The sequence below is a fragment of the Rhinoderma darwinii genome, chromosome 2 (genome assembly GCF_050947455.1).
Source record: "Rhinoderma darwinii isolate aRhiDar2 chromosome 2, aRhiDar2.hap1, whole genome shotgun sequence".
Taxonomy (NCBI): Eukaryota; Metazoa; Chordata; class Amphibia; order Anura; family Rhinodermatidae; genus Rhinoderma; species Rhinoderma darwinii.
Window position 1 is genome coordinate 40,255,408 of NC_134688.1, and position 18,660 is coordinate 40,274,067.

The following is an 18,660-nucleotide window of genomic DNA, read 5'->3' on the forward strand; positions in this document are numbered from 1 at the left end:
TAGGACATGAACACATATATTTACATTATAGATTGTAAGCTATAAATAAAAACCCTAACCCCTGAAGTGCTTTGCAATGCGGCTGACCCTTAACACCTAAACTCCTACATTAGAAAATTATACTAATAGTGTATGGTATACAGGGCCGGCCTTAGAGTATGTTCACACACACTAATTACGGACGTAATTCGGGCGTTTTTGCCCCGAATTACGTCCGAAAAGTGCGCCTCAATAGTGTTGACAAACATCTGCCCATTGAAAGCAATGGGCTGATGTTTGTCTGTTCACATGAGGCGTATATTTACGCGCCGCTGTCATATGACGGCACGTAAATAGACGCCCGCGTCAAAGAAGTGACCTGTCACTTCTTGGGGCGTAATTGGAGCCGTTATTCATTGACTCCAATGAAAAGCAGCGCCAATTACGTCCGTAATGGACGCAGTGTTCAAGCGCCTGCACATGCCGTTACGGCTGAAATTTCAGCCGTTACGGACGCTGTCGTGTGAACATACCCTTAGGGGTATGCGACCTGTGCCATTGCACAAGGCGCATCACTCCAGAAGGTGGAAGGGGGCCCTGCGCTGGCCGCTGGTGCCCCCCCCCATGGCCGCCGGTGCTGCTAGAAGTTGCTGCGGCTGCTACAGTGGTAGCGACGCCACTATAGCAGAGCAGAGAGGTATCTCCCAACTCTGCTATCTATTAGTGTTACTGTAGCTCCCCGAAGGAGCGGAATCCCCGTGTGGCCAGGGATTCCGCTCCTGGACGGAGCACTTGATGTCTCTGTCCATATATGGACAGTGACATCAGGGGCAACTCCTGAAGCGGAATCCCCGTCCACACCGTTGCTGACTCTGTGACTGGGGATTCCACTCGATGAGAAGCCAGTGACGTCACTGTCCATAAATGGACACAGACGACACGGGTTTCTCCGAGAGTGGAGTCGCCGGCCACAGTGTTGGCGACAGGTACAGGGACATCAAGCGAAGCGCTCCAGGAGCGGAATTCCCGGCCACAGGGGGATTCCGCTCCTTCAGGGAGCTACTGTAGCGCTATCTACAGGAAGGGGGGCTGCTATCTACAAGGGGGCTGTGGGCTGTATGGCACTACCTACAAGGGGACTTTGTGGCACTACCTACAAGGGGGCTGTGTGGCACTACTTACAAGGGGGCTGTGTGGCACTACCCACCAGGGGGCTGTGTGGCACTACCTACAAGGGGCTGTGTGGCACTACCTATAAGGGGGCTCTGTGGCACTACCTACAAGGGGGCTGTGTGGCACTACTCAACCAGGGGGCTGTGTGGCACTACTCAACCAGGGGGCTGTGTGGCACTGCCTACAAGCGGGCTGTGTGGAATGGCACTACCTACAGGGTGCTGTGTGGCACTACCTACAAGGGAGCTGTGTGGCACTATCTACAGGGGGCTGTGTGGCACTACCTACAAGGGGCTGTGTGGCACTACCTACAAGGGGACTGTGTAGTGCTACCTACAGGGGGCTGTGTAGCACTACCTACAAGGGGCTGTGTGGCACTACCCACGAGAGGCTGTGTGGCACTATGTACAAGGGCTGTGTGTCACTATCTACACAGGGAATCTGTGAGTAGCGGGCTGATGGTCATTTTACTGTGAGTGGGGGCTGAAGATCATTTTGCTGTGAATGGGGGGCTGATGGTCATTTTACTGTAAGGGGGGCTGATGGTCATTATACTATGAGTGGGGTCTGATGGTCTTCAAGTGGTTTCCACCTCTGAGATCTAATTGAAATTAACAGGAGGTGCTTTTTTGCCTGCGTCTTTTGCATTTGCTTCAACGGCTTAATAAAAATGCAAAAAAAAGGTCAAACAATGGCGTCAATTCAAAATTTGCTTCAAAATTCCTCAAGCGAAAGCAGCTCCTGATTTTCAGACGTTTTTGAAGCAACTCGTGTTTTTCGCGGCGTATCTTACGGCCGATTTTGGAGCTGTTTTTCAATAGAGTCAATGAAAAACGGCTCCAAAAACGTCCCAAGAAATTACCTGCACTTCTTTTGACTCGGCGTCTTTTTACGCGCCGTATTTTGAAAACGACGCGGAAATTTACGCCTCGTGGGAACAGAACACCGTAAATCCCATTGAAAGCAATGGGCAGATGTTTGGAGGCGTAATGGTGCCGTTTTTTCAGGCGTATTTCGAAGCGTAAACGGCCCGAATTAAGTCTGAAACCACTGCGTGTGAACATACCCTAAGAGTGTAGTGCTTGTTTTTAGCCGTTTTCTGTCTTTCTCAAAATAATTTTTGGTAGGGGTGCCCTAAGGAAATTTTATTTTTCCAGTGGTGCCTCGAGTCCAAAAAGGTTGGGAAACTCTGTACTAGGCTACAGGATCACGCCGGCCTATGCAAGGATCCCGTCGTGGAGCAGCTCAGTTAGTCGTGGGAACTAGGTGAGTACAAGTTTTTTTGTTTGGGGGCACTGTCTACAAGGGGGAGGTAGGGGGCTGTATGGCTCGACCTACAAGGGGAAGTGGGGGATGTATGGCACTGTCTACAGGGAGGCTGTATGGCACAATCTACAGGGGGGGGCACTATCTACAAGGGGGGGCTGTGTGTGGCAGCCAGGGGAGGGGGGCATTATACTGCGTGGGGGCCACTAAGCGGACATTATACTGTGTAGTGGTACTACAGGGGGCAATAAACTGTGTGTGGCACTTAAGGGGCAAAATACTGTGTGGGCACAATTAGAGGACAAAATACTGTGGTCTTGAAGGGGTTCTATTATGATATTAAATATTATACTGTATGGGGGACACTAAAGGGGCATTATACTGTGTGGGGCACTATGTGGGACATTATACTGTGGGGGGCATTGTACTTTTTTTATGGGCCATTTTTTTTTAATGATGGGGTGGGGCGCCGAAAGATCATTTCGCACAGGGCGCCATCTATCCTAAGGCCGGCCCTGATAGTATACAATGTAAATTATATAATGTATACTACTGTATAATTATATGACTTTAGATTGATCACCTGCTCATTAATACTTACCCTCCATACTGATTTTCACAGTATAGTAATTAATTTATTTTGGCACTGTATGATTTCCATCTATATGCCAGGTACTCTGGTCTCTGTTGCACTGTATGGGAATATCTCTGTGGTAAGGAATCTAGGGGATTTCTGTGGAGCTGTATGGGTATAGCTCTGTTGCAGTACTCTCTAGGAGCAAAACTGGTACTGGATGAAGAAATCTGAAGTTGTGTGACAGATAAATCAACATTTAAAGGCTATGTATACTTATGAAATTGTTTTCATATTCATAATGTGTGGTGTGTGTGTGTGTGTGTGTGTGTGTGTGCGTAGGGAATGAAGCGCTGCACCCCTTCGAAACAGCTAATTGGTCGATCAGACAGTATCACACATGGGCCCTGTATCTAAGCCTACCACATGTGTTACTAATGTTTTTTTTTTGTGTGTCCCCCCCTCGGTAATGCTAGCCTGCTGCTGTGTTGTATCGGGCTGGTTATAAAAAAATGGGGGGGGACTCCACGTCATTTAAAAAAATTACAAATTAAAAAAAATTGGAAAAAACTATGTGGGGTCTCCCCCATTTTTTATAACCAGCCAGATACAACATATCAGCAGCAGACTAGCATTACTAGGGTGGGAAGAGCCATTGTTTCTAGCCTTTCCTAGCCTAATAGTACCAGCCTGCGGCTGCCCCAGTACCCGACCATCGCTGGTCCAACATCCAAACCTGTAAAAAAACACCAAAAATTTGTAACACATATAACACATAAAAAAGTAAAAAATATCTTATACTTACCATTCCTGGGTCCATCGGTGGAGCTGCAATGTCAGCGAGCTGGGCCCTGTATCTAAGCCTATCTTGTGTTATAAAATCTGCTGAGCCACTGTATGTAATGGGGGGGACATATGTATTGGGGCTATTGCCCCTGACTATTTAAGACCTTAGTGACGCCCCTGGCTGCTAGTTCTCCATCATTGGGTCACTTAAGAGACGTAGCGATGCAGCTGAAAGATGCAGGCCATCGGCCAAGAGAAGACGTTTGGGGGGGGGGGCCCAAGAAGCACTTTTGCACCAGGGCCCATGAGCCTTTAGCTACGCCCCAGGGGTGATGCATCACTAAATAACTAGCAGAGGATGGATTTATCACTACATGACTAGTAGAGGAGAGGGTGTATCGCTACATAACTAGTATACCTCACAATCGTCCCGGATTCATCAGGACCGTCCCAGATTCCGAGTGGTGTCCCGCTGTCCTGGGCGGCTGGAGGTATGTCCCGCTGTCAAACTAATTCTGAAAAAGTGAACCATCAGCTCCCTGCTTCAGAATTAGTTCATAGCGGATGAGCAGAGGGAGCTCCTCCGCTTGCCGAAGACTCCCCGGGCACAGCGATACTTTAAGCGCTGTGCTCGGGGAAGCCCTTGACATTACTGTCTATATATGGACAGTGACGTCAGTGGCTACTCCTTGAGCGGAATCTTTGGCCAGAGTCGGCAACGGGGATTCCACACAAGGTGTAGCCACTAACCTCACTGTCCATATATGGACACTACTGTCAAGTCCTTCCCCGAGCACAGTACTTAAAGTAGCGCTGTGCCCTGGGAGTCCTCCGCGAGCAGAGGAGCTCCTTCTGCTACTTCGCTCTGAACTAATTCTGAAGCAGGGAGCCGATGGTTCCCTGCTTCAAAATTAGTGGCTACTCCTTGAGCGGAATCTCCGTTGCCGATGATCTGGCCGGAGATTCCGCTCCTAGAGGAAACCCCTGAGATCACTATCCATATATGGACATTGACGTCAGTGGCTCCTCCTGGAGCGGATTTCCCGGCCAGAGACGGCAACGGGAATCCTGCTCAAGGGGTAGCCACTGACGAGGATGGATGTATCACTAGATAACTAGCAGAGGAGGGGGATGTATCACTACATAACTAGCAGAGGAGGGGATGTATCACTACATAACTAGCAGAGGAGAGGATGTATCATTATATAACTAGCAGAGAGAGGGATGTGTCACTACATAACTAGCAGAGGAGGGGGATGTATCACTAGATAACTAGCAGAGGAAGGGAATGTATCACTACATAACTAGCAGAGGAGGGGATGTATCACTACATAACTAGCAGAGGAGGGGGATGTATCACTACATAACTAGTAGAGGAGGGGGATGTATCACTACTTAACTAGCAGAGGAGGAGATGTGTTACTACATAACTAATAGAGGAGGGGATGTATCACTACATAACTAGCAGAGGAGGGGGATGTATCACTACATAACTAGCAGAGGAGGAGATGTGTTACTACATAACTAGCAGAGGAGGGGATGTATCACTACATAACTAGTAGAGGTGGGGGATGTATCACTACATAACTAGTAGAGGAGGGGATATATCATTACATAACTAGCAGAGGAGGAGATGTGTTACTACATAACTAGTAGAGGAGGGGATGTATCACTGCATAACTAGCAGAGGAGGGGGATGTATCTCTACATAACTAGTAGAGGAGGGGGCTGTATCACTACATAACTAGTAGAGGAGGGGGATGTATCACTACATAACTAGTAGAGGAGGGGGCTGTATCACAACATAACTAGTAGAGGAGGGGGATGTATCACTACATAACTCACAGAGGAGGGGATGTATCACTAAATAACTAGCAGAGGAAGGGTATGTATCACTACATAACTAGCAGAGGAGGGGATGTATCACTACATAACTAGCAGAGGAGGGGGATGTATCACTACATAACTAGCAGAGGAGGGTATGTATCACTACATAACTAGCAGAGGAGGGGGATGTATCACTACATAACTAGCAGAGGAGGGGATGTATCACTACATTACTAGCAGAGGAGGGGGATGTATCACTACATAACTAGCAGTCGAGGGGGATGTATTACTGCATAACTAGTAGAGGTGGGGGATGTATCACTACATAACTAGTAGAGGAGGGGGATGTATCACTACATAACTAGCAGAGGAGGGGATGTATCACTACATAACTAGCAGAGGAGGGGATGTATCACTACATAACTAGTAGAGGTGGGGGATGTATCACTACATAACTAGCAGAGGAGGGGGATGTATCACTAGATAACTAGTAGAGGTGGGGGATGTATCACTACATAACTAGCAGAGGAGGGTATGTATCACTACATAACTAGCAGAGGAGGGGTATGTATCACTACATAACTAGCAGAGGAGGGGATGTATCACTACATTACTAGCAGAGGAGGGGGATGTATCACTACATAACTAGCAGTCGAGGGGGATGTATTACTGCATAACTAGTAGAGGTGGGGGATGTATCACTACATAACTAGTAGAGGAGGGGGATGTATCACTACATAACTAGCAGAGGAGGGGATGTATCACTACATAACTAGCAGAGGAGGGGATGTATCACTACATAACTAGTAGAGGTGGGGGATGTATCACTACATAACTAGCAGAGGAGGGGGATGTATCACTAGATAACTAGTAGAGGTGGGGGATGTATCATTACATAACTAGTAGAGGAGGGGGATGTATCACTACATAACTAGCAGAGAGGGGGATGTATCACTACATAACTAGTAGAGGAGGGGATGTATCACTACATAACTAGCAGAGGAGGGGATGTATCACTACATAACTAGCAGAGGAGGGGGATGTATCACTACATAACTAGCAGTGGAGGGGGATGTATCACTACATAACTAGCAGAGGAAGGGATGTATCTCTACATAACTAGTCGAGGAGGGGATGTATCTCTATATAACTAGTAGAGGTGGGGGATGTATCACTACATAACTAGCAGAGGAGGGGGATGTATCACTACATAACTAGCAGAGAGGGGGATGTATCACTACATAACTAGTAGAGGAGGGGAATGTATCACTACATAACTAGTAGAGGAGGGGGATGTATCACTACATAACTAGTAGAGGAGGGGGATGTATCTCTACATAACTAGAAGAGGAGGAGATGTGTTACTACATAACTAGCAGAGGAGGGGGATGTATTACTACATAATTAGTAGAGTAGGGGATGTATCACTACATAACTAGCAGAGGAGGGGACGTATCTCTACATAACTAGTAGAGGGGATGTATCACCACATAACTAGCAGAGGAGGGGATGTATGACTACATAACTAGCAGAGGAGGGGATATATCACTACATAACTAGCAGAGGAGGGGAATGTATCACTACATAACTAGCAGAGGAGGGAGATGTATCACTACATAACTAGCAGAGGAGGGGATGTATCACTAGATAAAGATGTAGCCATCTTTATCTTGACTGATAACTTGCTGCAGCGTGATATCACAAAACAAAAACCATTTAAAAGTCATTGAAAAAGTCAAGATAAAGGATTTTGCCACGTATATTTAATGTGTTACTAGTCAAGATAAAGACGGCTACATCTGTAACTAGCAGAGGAGGGGGATGTATCACTAGATAACTAGCAGAGGAGGGGGATGTATCACTACATAACTAGCAGAGGAGGGGGATGTATGACTACATAACTAGCAGTGGAGGAGGATGTATCACTACATAACTAGCAGAGGAGGGGGATGTATCACTATATAACTAGCAGAGGAGGGGAATGTATCACTACATAACTAGTAGAGGAGGGGGATGTATCACTACATAACTAGCAGAGGAGGGGGATGTATCACTACATAACAAGCAGAGGAGGGGGATGTATCACTACATAACTAGCAGAGGATGGGATGTATCACTACATAACTAGTAGAGGAGGGGGGTGTATCACTACAGAACTAGCAGAGGAGGGGGATGTATCACTAGAAAACTAGTAGAGGAGGGGGATGTATCTCTACATAACTAGCAGAGGAGGGGATGTATCACTACATAACTAGCAGAGAAGGGGGATGTATCACTACATAACTAGTAGAGGAGGGGGTGTATCACTACATACCTAGCAGAGGAGGAGATGTGTTACTATATAACTAGTAGAGGAGGGGGATGTATCTCTACATAACTAGCAGAGGAGGGGATGTATCACTACATAACTAGCAGAGAAGGGGGATGTATCACTACATAACTAGTAGAGAAGGGGGTGTATCACTACATACCTAGCAGAGGAGGAGATGTATCACTACATAACTAGTAGAGGAGGGGGATGTATCTCTACATAACTAGCAGAGGAGGAGATGTGTTACTACATAACTAGCAGAGGAGGGGGATGTATTACTACATAATTAGTAGAGTAGGGGATGTATCACTACATAACTAGCAGAGGAGGGGACGTATCTCTACATAACTAGTAGAGGGGATGTATCACCACATAACTAGCAGAGGAGGGGATGTATGACTACATAACTAGCAGAGGAGGGGATATATCACTACATAACTAGCAGAGGAGGGGAATGTATCACTACATAACTAGCAGAGGAGGGGGATGTATCACTACATAACTAGCAGAGGAGGGGATGTATCACTAGATAAAGATGTAGCCATCTTTATCTTGACTGATAACTTGCTGCAGCGTGATATCACAAAACAAAAACCATTTAAAAGTCATTGAAAAAGTCAAGATAAAGGATTTTGCCACGTATATTTAATGTGTTACTAGTCAAGATAAAGACGGCTACATCTGTAACTAGCAGAGGAGGGGGATGTATCACTAGATAACTAGCAGAGGAGGGGATGTATCACTACATAACTAGCAGTGGAGGAGGATGTATCACTACATAACTAGCAGAGGAGGGGGATGTATCACTATATAACTAGCAGAGGAGGGGAATGTATCACTACATAACTAGTAGAGGAGGGGGATGTATCACTACATAACTAGCAGAGGAGGGGGATGTATCACTACATAACAAGCAGAGGAGGGGGATGTATCACTACATAACTAGCAGAGGATGGGATGTATCACTACATAACTAGTAGAGGAGGGGGGTGTATCACTACAGAACTAGCAGAGGAGGGGGATGTATCACTAGAAAACTAGTAGAGGAGGGGGATGTATCTCTACATAACTAGCAGAGGAGGGGATGTATCACTACATAACTAGCAGAGAAGGGGGATGTATCACTACATAACTAGTAGAGGAGGGGGTGTATCACTACATACCTAGCAGAGGAGGAGATGTGTTACTATATAACTAGTAGAGGAGGGGATGTATCACTAGATAACTAGCAGAGGAGGGGATGTATCACTACATAACTAGCAGAGGAGGTGGATGTATCACTACATAACTAGCAGAGGAGGTGGGTGTATCACTACATAACTAGCAGAGGAGGTGGATGTATCACTACATAACTAGTAGAGGAGGTGGATGTATCACTACATAACTAGCAGAGGAGGGGATGTCTCTGTTAAGGATCTGCCAGGCACAGCTTCTGTATCCACGCCCATAGGTAATCATTCTGCACCTGCTTCTATGTCTGTGAGACTGACTCCATCTTCCACCACTCAGGATGGCAGGCTTAGGAGTGGGAGAGCCTATCACAGCCTGGCCAGACGGAGCTAGCTCCCGCCCTCTGTCTATTTATACCTGCCTTTCCTGTTCCTCCTTGCTTGTGATTCTTCTCTGTTGGTTTCCTGGCCCTGCTGCAGCTTCTTGAACTACTTGTCCCTGCTTCGTATTGACCCTGGCTTACTGACTACTCTCCTGCTCTGCGTTTGGTACCTTGTACACTCCTGGTTTGACTCGGCTTGTTCACTACTCTCCTGCTCTGCGTTTGGCACCTCGTACTCTCCTGGTTTGACTCGGCTCGTTTACTACTCACGGTACGCAACTGCCCCGTTTCCCTTTGTTCTGTGTTTCCTTGTCTGGTTGTCTGTCGTGCACTTACTGAGTGTAGGGACCGTCGCTCAGTTGTTCCCCATCGCCTAGGGCGGGTCGTTGCAAGTAGGCAGGGACTGAGTGGCGGCTAGATTAGGGCTCACTTGTCTGTTTCCCTATCCCTGTCATTACAGTATAACTACAAAACTAGCAGAGGAGGGGGATGTATCACTAGATAACTAGTAGAGGAGGGGGATGTATCACTACTTAACTAACAGAGGAGGAAATGTGTTACTACATAACTAGCAGAGGAGGGGGATGTATCATTAGATAACTAGCAGAGGAGGGGAATGTATCACTACATACCTAGCAGAGGAGGAGATGTGTTACTACATAACTAGTAGAGGAGGGGATGTATCACTAGATAACTAGCAGAGGAGGGGATGTATCACTACATAACTAGCAGAGGAGGTGGATGTATCACTACATAACTAGCAGAGGAGGTGGATGTATGATTACATAACTAGCAGAGGAGGGGGATGTATCACTACATAACTAGCAGAGGAGGGGATGTATCACTACATAACTAGCAGAGGAGGTGGATGTATCACTACATAACTAGTAGAGGAGGGGGATGTATCACTACATAACTAGTAGAGGAGGGGGATGTATCACTACATAACTAGCAGAGGAGGGGGATGTATCACTACATAACTAGTAGAGGAGGGGATGTATCACTAGATAACTAGCAGAGGAGGGGATGTATCACTACATAACTAGTAGAGGAGGGGATGTATCACTAGATAACTAGCAGAGGAGGGGATGTATCACTACATAACTAGCAGAGGAGGGGGATGTATCACTACATAACTAGCAGAGGAGAGGGATTTATTACTAGTTAACTAGCAGAGGAGGGGGATATATCACTACATAACTAGACAAATTAGCCACTCATGAGTCTTTTAAAGGGAGTCTGTCACCAGAAATTGGCCTATAAAAGCATCAGCACAGTAATTTAGTGTAGCCTCACCGGAATTTAACGCTGTTTTCATTTTTTCAGATGAGTGGCTCCGTTGCAGCGATAATAACTTTATTCTTTACATGCAAATTAGCTTTTTGGAGCAACGAGGGCGTCATTTTAGCTTTAAACTGCTCTACCTTCTATCCCCAGTCCCTCGCCATCTTCCTTCCTTCCTTCATTGACGGGGCCAGGCAGTGTAGGAGACGTGATCACGCCTGGCCCTGTATTCTTCTGAACCCACCCGCGCCTCTGCTTTTGAATCGGTGCATGCGCAGTACAGCACTAAAGTTTTACAGTCTAATCAACTCTACTGCGCATGTGCCGATTATATCACACTACACTCGGGTGCTGTATTCCGCATACTTGCTTTAGGCCAGGATCACACACAGCGTTTTGATGTCGTTTTTTGTGCAGTTTTTGGCTCACTCTTTTGAACCAAAGCCAGAAGCGGATACAAAAGGACAAAACGATATAAACAACAAAATGATGCATCTTTTTTTCTTTTGTCCACTTCTATGTTTGGCTAAAAAAAACTGAACCAAAAACTGCATAAAAAATTGATCCTGGCCTTAAAGTTATCTGTAGTGGTGACCAATCCCCATTAAAGATATGCCCCTCCTGTCCGAGCTCTGTCAGGTATAGCATGTTTTGAATGGCACTGAGCTGCAATACCAGATTCAGCCTGTGGATAAGAGTGGCGTTGAACCTCCTCATTCAATTCTTTTAACGGGAATGTATCACCTATATATTTTTTTACTAATAAAAACCAGATAGTAAAACATATTCTTTATTTCTAATCTGTTTTTATTTTTTGATTGTAGATTTTTTGTATTTTATTTTAGTTTCTGTACATGACTATGCGGACAGCCATCTCGCCATGGCTGTTGGTAACAACATTTAAAGATATACTTTACAGCAGCTATATAGACCATAGGAATAGGAGTTTTTGAGGCATGCTCTGTGACCTGTGCATAGGTCATTTTGTAGGGAGGGGGAGGGGAGCTGAGTCTTTTACCTATTATCAATAGTGGATCCTGTTATATCTATAAATAGGTTTTACCTGTCATTGTAAGGGTGGATTCACACGAACGTGTATTGGGTCCGTGCGGGCCGCGTGGTTTTCACGCGCCACGCACAGACCAATACAAGTCTATGGGGCAGTACAGACAGTCCGTGCTTTTTGCGCAGCGTTTGTCCGCTGCGCAAAAAGCACGACATGGTCAATATCTCCGCGTATTTTGCGCATCACGCACCCATTGAAGTCAATGGGTGCGTGAAAACCACACAGGTCGCACGGAAGCACTTCCGTGCGAACTGCCTGTTTCGCGCACCAGCTGTCAAAAGGATGAATGTAAACAGAAAAGCACCACGTGCTTTTCTGTTTACAAACATCCAAACGGAGTGTCTTTGAGATGAGCGAACCCGGACAACCGAACCGAACTTCACCGGGTTCGGCCGAACTCGTTTTGGCCGAACCCGGCAAAAAATTTCCGGTACACGACGTCAGAGATAGTCACTGTCCAGGGTGCTGAAAGAGTTAAACTGTTTCAGCACCCTGGACAGTCACTTCCGATCCCAATATACATGAACGTGTAAAGAAAAAAAGAAGTTCTGACTTACCGATAACTCCCGGCTTCTTCCTCCAGTCTGACCTCCCGGGATGACAATTCAGTCCAAGTGACAGCTCCAGCCAATCACAGGCCAAGCACAGGCTGCAGCGGTCACATGGACTGCGGCGTCATCCAGGGAGGTGGGGCCAGATGTCAAGAGAGGCGCGTCACCAAGGACGCGTCACCAAGGCAACGGCCGGGAGGGAAGTTCTTGGTAAGTACGAACTTTTTATTTTCTCGATATTGTGATCGGCATTCACTGTCGAGGGTGCTGAAAGAGTTAACTGCCGATCAGTTAACTCTTTCAGCACCCTGGACAGTGACTGACGTCGACTAGACTCATCTCTATGATGGCGGCTGCGCGAAAATCACGCAGCCGCGCATCATACACGGATGACACACGGAGCTGTCAAGTGGTTTTTGTGCGCGCAAAACGCCGCGTTTTTTGCGCGCGCAAAAACGCAACATTTGTCTGAATATGCACTAATCCTGCCTGTGCTGATGATGAAATAACTACTGAGAAGTGATCTCTACAGCTCAGGAAGGGTCAGTCTATTATGAGGCTCAGTGGCCAGTGTGAAAACGGTAAGATTTCAGAATATTTTTTTATATAGATAATGACTTGAGGGAAAAAAATCACCAAAAATTCTTCAATAATATGTTTAAAGAGGATCTGTCACCAGTTTATTAATTCCCAATCTCCTAACTAATCTAATAGGCGCTTTGCTGCTGATAACTACAATGTGATTTGTTTTAACTGGTTCCCGACCGCTAGCTGTGTTTTTACGGCCAGCGGTCAGGGTCCTTAAAGAGGCTCTGTCACCAGATTCTCAAATCCCTATCTCCTATTGCATGTGATCGGCGCTGCAATGTAGATAACAGTAACGTGCTTTTTTTAAAAAAAACGTTCATTTTTGGCCAAGTTATGAGCAATTTTATATATATGCAAATGAGCTTTGAAATGGACAACTGGGCATTTTTTTTCGTTAGGTCCAACTGGGAGTGTATTGTGTTTTTAACTGGGCGTGTTTACATGTATAACGCTGACCAATCAGTGACCAAGTCAGCATCATACACTCCTCTCCATTCATTTACACAGCAGCGATGTGCAGCCACATACACAGAGATTAACGTTAATCAAGTGTCCTGATAATGATTACACATGACCTCCAGCCTGGACGTCATGTGTATTCAGAATCCTGACACTTCTGACTCTTTTCTGTGAGATTCCAGCAAGCCACTCATAATCTCACGAGATTACGGAGGTAAACGAGATTTCGTTTCCCTTGCTGGAAATCTCAAAGAAAAGAGTCAGAAGTGTCAGGATTCTGAATACACATGACGTCCAGGCTGGATTTCATGTGTATTCATTATCAGGACACTTGATTAATGTTAATCTCTGTGTATGTGGCTTCATATCGCTGCTGTGTAAATGAATGGCGAGGAGTGTATGACGCTGACTGGTCACTGATTGGTCAGCGTCATACACGTAAACACGCCCAGTTAAAAACACAATACACGCCCAGTTGGACATAACGAAAAAAAAACGCCCAGTTGTCCATTTCAAAGCTCATTTGCATATATATATAAAATAGCTCATAACTTGGCCAAAAATGAAAGTTTTTTAAAAAAAAACAAACGTTACTGTTATCTACATTGCAGCGCCGATCACATGCAATAGGAGATAGGGATTTGAGAATCTGGTGACAGAGCCCCTTTAAAACCCGCACCATAGACTATTTACGGCTCGGGTTTTAACTTGCTGCCCGAGCGATCGGGCAGCTGAATGTCGTGTCTCCGGCTGTCAGTGACTGCCGGGGACCCTGAGGAGAGGATAGAAGCAGCTTTCGCCGGGTGCCGTTAGTGACAGACTGCTGCTTGGTCTTACTAGACCCAGCACAGCCCTATTAGTGGCAATCGTCACTATGAGTGGGCTGATTTCCTCTGTAACTGGGGCTGTTGTGCAGCTCCACTTACAGTGGAAAAGATGGTGTAAAAGAAAGAAAAAAAATATATAAAGTTCCCCAAAGGTCTTTTTTGACCTTTAAGGGACAGACCATAGTAATAAAAAAATAAAAGTAAAGTAAAGTGCAAAAAAACATTAATAATAAATACACATAAAATACCCACCCCAAAAAAAAACGTTCCCCCCCGCCAATCATTGTTGTAACGCTAGCGCTGACCCAATTACCGTAAATATAGACATGTAATATATTAAAATTACGGTAGACAATGACAATCACAAATAAAAGGTCTATTTTAGGGTAAAATTATGTTATTATCAAAAACAAATAGCTGAAACGTAAAAAAACTTATTTTTTTACTATTATTTTCAAACTTTAAGAATAAAAATTCTAAAATAGCAAAAAGGATGTGTATAAAAACGATAAAAAAAATAAACCTGCATTATCTATGGAAAAAACATCGCAAAAATCACGTCGTTAGCCCAACAAATAAAAAAGTTATAGCCATTTAACTAACACGTGCTAAAAAGGGCTAAACGGTGTCTGGTCCTGAAGGCTCAAAATAGTTATGTTCAATTTTATAAATATGCTCACGTGGCTCTAATAGCCAAATAGGAGGTTAAATTTTATTTTCACTCTGGGCGGTGTAAAGGCAACTGTATGACGCTGTCCAATCAGCATACAGGCCTCCTCTTCATAGCCCAGCGTGATCACGCTGTGTTGTCACTTCCGGTTGCAGGTCCTTCACCACAGCGACTCAGCGGTACTAAAAAAAGACGGTCCCTACATCGCCTCCAGCCGTGTCGGACGACTCTCATCCACAGCAGTGGACCATCTTCTTGGAGTACCGTTGAGTCGCTGTGGTGAAGGACTTGCGACCGGAAGTGACAACACAGCGTGATCTCGCGATTAAAGCTGTGATCACGGGGGGCGTGGCTAGCTACCGCCACGAGCAGTCGCATGCAGTAGGAGCTCCGTCCATGTCTCAGTGTCTCCACTCATAATCCTGACATAATACTGCCGCAAAGATTTCTTGGACCAGGTATACCAGACGGAGGAACCGAGGAGCACTTACCATGAGTAAAACTCGAAACTCGACTGCTGCGGACAAGCTCCGGGAGTTTGCAAGGCCGGGAGGCCAACATGGCGCCGATGTTCCTGAGGTGCGACACGAGCAGAGTGGAGGTGAGGGGGAGGGGGAGAAGGAACCAACTTTGAAAGAAGTCACAGCACAGCTTTTGACGGCTATAAGGGAGTCGACTACCTCATTGACCACTAGAATAGAGGAAGTTAAAATTGATATTGGCTTGATACGCCAGGATATTCATAATCTCCGGGACAGAGTGAAAGACACGGAAACCTGAATATCACAGATTGAGGATGACGCTGCGCCAGTAGCCAGACAGCTTGGGGCCTTGGAGAGGGCGGCAGAAATGTGGTCCCAAAGATCCGACGATCTTGAAAACCGCCTAAGGCGGAACAATGTACGCGTACTGGGGCTGCCGGAGCGAGCTGAAGGACCGGACCCCAGCACATTCATGGAGCAGTGGATTAAGGATACTCTGCCGGATGTTAAATTGTCTTTGGCCTATGCTGTTGAGAGAGCTCACCGAGTCCCCTCTCGTCCCCCCCCCCCCCCTGGGACTGCACCGAGACCCATGCTGGTTAAATTGCTAAGCAGTAAAGATAGAGATGCCATTTTGAGAGCTGCGCGCCAAAAAGGTCACATCACCTACAACACGGCATCCATAATTCTATTTCCGGATTTCTCTGCTGTACTCCAGAAAGCTCGTGCCACGTTTGTGGGGATTAAAAAGCGCCTGAGAGATCTCCAGATCCCATATTCAATGGTTTTCCCTGCAAGACTTCGAATCGTTTATCAGGACAGGTCTCTCTTCTTTAATACGCCGGCGGAGGCCGAAGACTGGCTGAATAGCCATAATGCCACGGCGCCAAGAAGTTCATCATAACGCCCATCTGCTGCGAAGCAGGACATGGATCCTGGCAAGAAGAGCAAACATGGACTGCTAGGCTGAGTACCGTTTTTTCAGAGCAGATTGATTTATTCTTATACTTTAATACTCAGATGTGTACCATAGTGTTAAATACCTGGTAGTACCTAGTTATGTTTAAAATAAGTATACAGCCACCCCTGCTGCATCTTTTAGGTATGTGCGCATATCTGTGCGGAATGATACAAATGATAACTGCATAGTAAAGAGTCTTATAGCAGGAATGTAATGTATATGGCTGATAATCTACAACATAATAGAGGGGGTTGGAGAGATATTATATATTGATCGACTGCAAATACAGGTATATCTTTATATAGTTGCACACAATTGTCTGATACAGCCTGGGAGACGCTGATTGGGCGGGGCAATAGTCTGTGATAGGTAGATCGTTCATCACAGACTACCCCCGTGATAATCTTCATAGTAGGATCTGACTCGTTTCATATCAGATTCTGAGGAGTTTCTTTAGTTTTGTTGTGTTACTAAGTTCTGTTTCTTTTTCTTTTCTTTGGTGCTCTTTGTCTTATATCTGCCAGTGAATGGTAGTCCTAAATGTATTATCATGGAATGTCAGGGGAATGGGGACCCCAGGTAAACGAACCCAAGTATTTTCCCAAATCCGGGCAAGCGGAACTCAGATGATATGTCTACAGGAGACGCATTTAGTACCAGAAACGGTTCGTTTTCTCAGAAGGTCATGGATACAATGGGCGGCACATGCCACTTACTCTACCTATTCCAGAGGAGTTTCCCTGCTAGTCCATAGGTCCCTTAGGTGGGAGCCTGGAGTAATCAAAAAAGATCCGGAGGGTCGTTACATTTTCATACATGCGTGGATTGAGTGTCAGCCTTATGTAATAATGTGTGTATACATACCCCCTACGCAGGCCTTAGCAGTTTTATACGAGGAGGCGGGCTTCGCATCAGCCTACCCCTCGGCCACAATTATCTGTATGGGAGACTTTAACTCTTTAGCCATCCCTGCTCTGGATAAGTTCAGAGGCAACACTGTTCCTGATCCCTCGTCAGGTAGTAGGCCTTCGCCATTGGCACTATTCTTGGAGGAGGTTGGGTGGCATGACCTCTGGAGACACATGTGGCCCGGGTTTCGGGAGTTTACCTGCTTTACCCCCGGGAAGAATTCGATGTCCCGCATAGACTACATCTGTGGGAACGGGCAGACTTGCTTGGCATTGCAGTCTGCAGAACATTTACCCCGCACGTTCTCAGACCACTCTCCTATATTGGTACGTCTGAAGGTGGCTCAGGGGGGGACACGAACGTTGAGTAGGAAGATACATTCCTTTTGGCTAACACAGTTTACCCATCAAGACCGCATACCGGACCAGTTACAGATTTACGTAGGGGAAAACTCGTTAACACCTAACCACTCAGCCTATTGGGATGCACAAAAAGCATATCTTAGGGGTTGCCTCCAATCTACCATTTCCTACATAAAGCGAGAGTCGGTCAAAAAAGAGAAGGAATTAGCTGAGTCTTGTACACAGTTAGAAGCTACTTATATTTCTGATCCTTCGGAGGTTAATAGACTGGCATGGTTACAGGCGGGTAGACAGTATCTTCTATATCTTACTGAGAAAAGCAAGCGCAGAATGTTTTTTAATAACCAGAAGTATTTTGAACAGGGCAACCAATCTAGTAGCATGCTAGCACATATTATCCACCAGAATAATGCGTCACCGGCTATACTGAAAATCAACACTAGAGAGGGTACGACTCTGACATCTACACCTGATATATTATTGGAGTTTTACGCCTTTTACAAAGATTTATATGTCTCTAGATCTCATAGATCAAAGGAAGAGTTGCTAGACTATTGTGACCAAGTTCGCTGTCCTAAAATAACAAATGACCAGAGACTGTATCTTGATAGCCCTATTACTATGGAGGAGATAGTGGAAGCAATATCGACCATGCCCAAGGGGAAGGCCTCGGGCCCGGATGGCATCCCACTAGAAGTATACTTGAAGTATCAAGACCAGTTAGCCCCTGAGCTGCTTAAGACGTATCATGCATCTCTAGTGGCAAAGGCCCTACCAGACTCATTTTCTGACGCAACTATAGTGGTTATATTGAAGCCAGATAAAGATCCCCTGGACTGTTCGTCATATAGACCAATAGCACTTCTTAACGTGGATTATAAAATACTGACGAAGGTGTTGGCCAATAGGTTGAATACCATTATGCCATCCATTATAGATCCGGATCAAACGGGGTTTATTAAAGGGAGAAGTACATCAGATAACCTACGTAGAACCCAAGTCGTGTCTCAAATAGCCTCACGGCAAAAACAGG